This window comes from Lepidothrix coronata, unplaced genomic scaffold, assembly GCF_001604755.1.
Source record: "Lepidothrix coronata isolate B3197 unplaced genomic scaffold, Lepidothrix_coronata-1.0 Scaffold97, whole genome shotgun sequence".
NCBI lineage: Eukaryota > Metazoa > Chordata > Aves > Passeriformes > Pipridae > Lepidothrix > Lepidothrix coronata.
In genome coordinates this window covers 1,505,764-1,510,743 of record NW_016690277.1, presented here as the reverse complement: position 1 = coordinate 1,510,743, position 4,980 = coordinate 1,505,764, and positions in this window count along the sequence as shown.

The window sequence follows — 4,980 nt, the reverse complement described above, 5'->3', positions numbered from 1 at the left end:
TCACACAGCTACACTAAGGATGAATAAATTTTTGTCACCATTACTGTTATGCAAAGCATTCACTTTCCAGAGATCACACCTGCTAATGGACATAGTGGTTATTTTGAAAGGAAAACTAAGCTTTCCTGTAATTTTCATTCACAATCTCCCAATGTGAGATGACAATTTACTGCAGGTTTAGAAAATTAAATGTTACTTTTCCAGGTGTACTGAAGAGGTTTGGAAATTAACTTAACAAAGGTGAAGCTACATGGTATTTCTCACTGCACAGTGAGAATCAGCAAGATGACATTGTAAAATATCCTTAGTAATAGGCAGTTAGAAAGTCTGCAGGGGATGAGGTCAAAGAAGGGTTAGCAGCTGACATCAAATCAGAAGCCAGATGTGCTGACCCTTAATCATAGGCTTTTGCAGGCTTCTTTTGGACTGCAATTCAGCATAACATTATTGAATTCACCTTTAGATTAAGCTGGTCTGCTTTGACATATACAAGCCCATATGCAAGTTAATGGCTGTGTTATCCACTTCATTATGCAAGCCTTGATAACAGATCAGTGAGGTGACCTCTGCAAGTGCCACTTTTCAAGGTCCTTAACCATTTGCATTTTCAATGAACAGAAAGTGGCACTCCCCACTTAGAGCATGTTGGATCATTAGTTTTGTGTATACAAATTAAAACGGGGAATACTAATCTGTGATATCTTTTTCTTCTCGCAAAATTACTTAGAACTGTTTAATTCAGCACCGTGTTATGAAAGTCATCTGCTCTTGTACTGGTGCAAAATCTTTAGCTTTGCAGAGGAAATAGTCTTAGAAACAGTAGTCCCAGCAAAGGCACAGGTGTTAGTGGACTGAAATTAAGCATGGTTAGAAATTTCTGAAGGATTAAAATATTTCAGGAAAAACATACATTTTCATTAAGGTCTGGGGATGACAAGGTTAAAAATGCGTATGCAAACTTTAACTGTTCATTTATGCTTATATATAATTTTTCAGTCTTAGCTTGTGAGATTATTCTGCAGGGAATTTTTGCATTAGAGCTGAAGCGAAAGAGAGCTTCCAATGGTGCAGTTTCTACTAGTCTAACAGACATTTTTGGGTTGTTAATATAAGCTTAAAATAATGATCTATTGATGTAATGTTGTCTTTATTCAGAGGATGTGCCTTCTGACTTGCTCACTCACACAGTGCTTACTCAACAAACTGCATAATAATCGGTACAATTAAGGTCAATGGCAACAGATCTGTCTCTCACACTGGGCACTGGAGACGACATTTACTGAATATTGCGCCAGTAATCTCATTGCTGATTCCCCTGAAACTACTTCCCTTTCATGCAACTGTGGGAAAGGATTTAGCCAGGAGCTTGACCAGTGGGCTGGTGCCCTTTGCAGCCCTCGTTGTGCGTAGTCCAACTCGCCTCCTGAATAAGGCAGGTATGCAAGAGAGAGAGAGATGGCTTGTTCCTTATACTGAATAATGTGTGACCTTCCAGAGAGGTGCCTTCAGTGGGAATTGTGGGCTCCTACAGTGAAAGACCTTGATAGCATCCATAATGACCTGGAGACCCCCACAAAATGTTATAATCACAGCCATTAGCCTAGGATTTGAGTTCTCAGATGCTGAAACTGCAGGACTTGATGGTCTGCTCTCTCCTGTTCACAAGGTGAGGGTAGGCACATGTATGGGCCAGGCTTTTCCCATGCCTGATTTTAGACTCCTTCCTGTTTTTCTTAGCTCCTATTTCACTCTTACATTTGTATTTCATCCTTTATTCCTATTAACTGTTGCTGTGGGAAAGCACAGTTAAATTATTTTAATACTTAAACATGACTTTTTGGTCCTTATTTCATCTATATGAGGAGTTTGAAGCCAATAGGGTTGGTAGTTTTGTCTTCTGCTCACAGGAGGTTAATCACTTAATTTTTGAGCAATGCAGCTATTGAGGAAGTTTGTCATCACAGATGAAAAGAAAATGGCTCTATAATGCTGCTTCCATAGGGCCAATTTCAGTTCTCCAGTTCCCTGATAAGCCTCTACTTTCTTGGTGAAGGCTTTGCACCTCTAAACAAATATATTTCACTTGCAAATCTTATTTCTTCAGACTATAAACTTATTTTGTATAGGTTGCGCTTTCTCTTTGAGGTTTGATGTGCAAAAGCCATGGATATAAAACACAGGACTTTTAAACCATGGGATAGGCATCCATGTTGTGTTGCTACTCTGTTGGGGCACGAGGCACTGTGTGAATCTCAGCTGCATGGCAGAGGTAGGCACTGCAATCCATCAGCTGTAATCCTCAGAAAGAGGACACCAATGAAGTAACTGATGGGTTTATTCTCTCTCCAAAGTGACTGATGCCAGTTTAGTCACCAGGCTCAGCTGAGAGGGAGGGCAAGACTGGTATCTTTTCATGACTTGGTTTTAGAGTTCCCTCTGGAACTCAAAGAAAAGCAGTGAGGGGAATTCCTGCAAAACTCAGGCCAGGACTGTGGCTGACTGGTGATGCTGCAGCAGCTACACACAGAACCTCAGTGCATGTATGTTTAGGACACTAATGTTGTTTTGCAAACTGGACCCACGTTTTGTACCAAATTTTTACGGAATTCTAATGTAGCAGAAGAAACACTGGGTACTCTACAGTAGCTTGATTAATGTTAAGACATTTGAAGTTAGTTAAATATGAAAGTGTTTTATAATGAGAATTAATTCCTCTGGGATGTTATTTTTTATCACTTTTCCCACTGCACGGACAGCTTTGGACTGGAGGTTAAGAACAAAAGCTGGATGCTTCTGCTGGAATTCTCCATGTAGAAATAATTACTGAGGGCAATGTTGTAACTTATCTTTCCATTCCAGATGTGACAACCCTTTCAGGTGATTAGGAGGAAGGAGACCTTTCCATTAAATTTTTTCAGGTTGTTCTGTAGATTCAGGAAGATGTTATTTATACTCTGTTCATGTATTTAAGTTGATCTTTGTCATTGTGTGGCCAAAACCATCTGTTTTAAACAACAAAAGCAGAGATTATTAATCACTATCATATAGGAAGGATTTAATTCAGTAACAAACTGCATAGCTATAGAATCATGGAATAACTGGAGCGTTGCTGATAGCACGGATAAATTGAGGGCTTCGTTGTATTGAGATGTCAGTCTTGCATCTGTCATCACTGCTAAATAATTTTTAAAGGCTTAAAAAGCCCAAGAGGTGTCCTGTCCCTGTATGAAATTCCAAATTCATTTGTTCCTATCTCCTGGGTGCTATTTTTAGAAATAGCAGAAAAAAGACACAAATCATTCTAGTAACTATATTCATATTTATAGTTTAATTCTATGAAAAGGGGAAGTAATAAGGCAGTTGTGGTAATCTGCAGAAACTGGAATATCCTTAGTAGCATGTTCAGGTTTTCTTTTTGTTGAAAATACTGAAATGGGAAAATTATATGATCCTTAAAGATTTCTCTCTGAGGAGGCAGAGGAATTGCAAATGGATGCAGCATGTCTAGAAGGAACCTCTGTCGATGCTGACAGTAACAGGGAAATGAGAGGGAGCAAAATAGACTGAATAAAGTCAAATATTTTACTTCACAGTATTTACACTGGTTTTGTATTTGTAACATGAACCAATAAATACAGAAGTGATCCAAACAGCTAGATAAATCTAACTGGTGGAAACCTGGGGAGATCTTGGGTGTGAAGATAACTGGAACTGCTGTATATTTACGTGAAATCTAGTTCTTGAACTAAGAGCCCTCAAAGAAAAGAAAAAAGCTGAGATTCTTGCAGGGAATAGCCTCATATGTAAAAACCATATAGAATGAGGAAACCTCAGCTTTGTGTTCTGTAACTCAGCCCCTAAGTTTTAGGCCTTTAGCTCTGGCTTTCTTCAAATCCAGGATGTGGACTTGAGTCAGTCAAGAGTGTGGCCCTGCCAGTCTGTGCACTGGACTGAGCAGCACATCTCCTAATCACCTGTAGTTACATGAAGAGAAGCCCTGAAAATCAAAGAAATATAATCAGTCTATTTTACCACTTTGTCCCCCTGCCTTTAACAACCATCTTGATTTTCTCAGATTTTACAATTGGGCTTTACTCTCTCCTTTCAGTCCACCTAAATCCATCAACTGACAAATGTTTTCTTCCAGTGTATATCAGAGAAAATAGATGCAGATGTTATCCCCTGTGAGACCCTCCTCTCCACAGCTGGGCTCGTGTCTTGGGTGAAAACAGCTACTTGCTGTACTTTTAGTGTAAACACCAACATGTAAATCTGTCTCAGGAGACCATGGAAACAGGGTGCTCATTGAATCTGTTTTTCTGGGCTGTGTGGCAAGGACAGTGTTCTCAGAATCTGTTGGCTGCTGTTGGCAGTAATGCTTTGTAAAAAGTAATCTAATGCATGTAATAACATAATAGGAGGGGAGGATGTGTTTGTGTAAATCAACTAAAACATCTTCAAGGATTAATGCATTTAAGTGGTTAGAAAAGCCAGCAGAGAATAATAGGTGTGGAGACCTTCTCCTGTTTGTCAGCAGAGACTGGGAAATGGTTGAAGCTGCTGTAGCCCCACACATGCCAAATAGATACCAAATAATTGTCAGCACTAGAAAATCAACTGATAGCAATAGCTCAAGTAATATGTTGTACTTCACTCATATTTATGAATATTATTATTTAATAAGTGTGTGTGGTTATATGTGAATTTATAGCAAAATAAATTTATTTCATTTATTGATATTAGCATTACAAACGACTCATTAGCATTTTTGTGGGCAGTCTTTCTAGAAATAAACTTTCTCTGTTTGAAACTGAAGAGAATTAGGTTCCCGGATTTCTTTAAAGATCTGCCTTTTGGTGTCCAAAGTTTACAAAAAATGTTATTTTGTTTGAAGAAAATGGAATTGGCAGCTCATTTTTTAAGTTATATTTATAGGAGCAGTCTGCAAGATGTGGAAATCCTGCTCTACTTCTATTACCT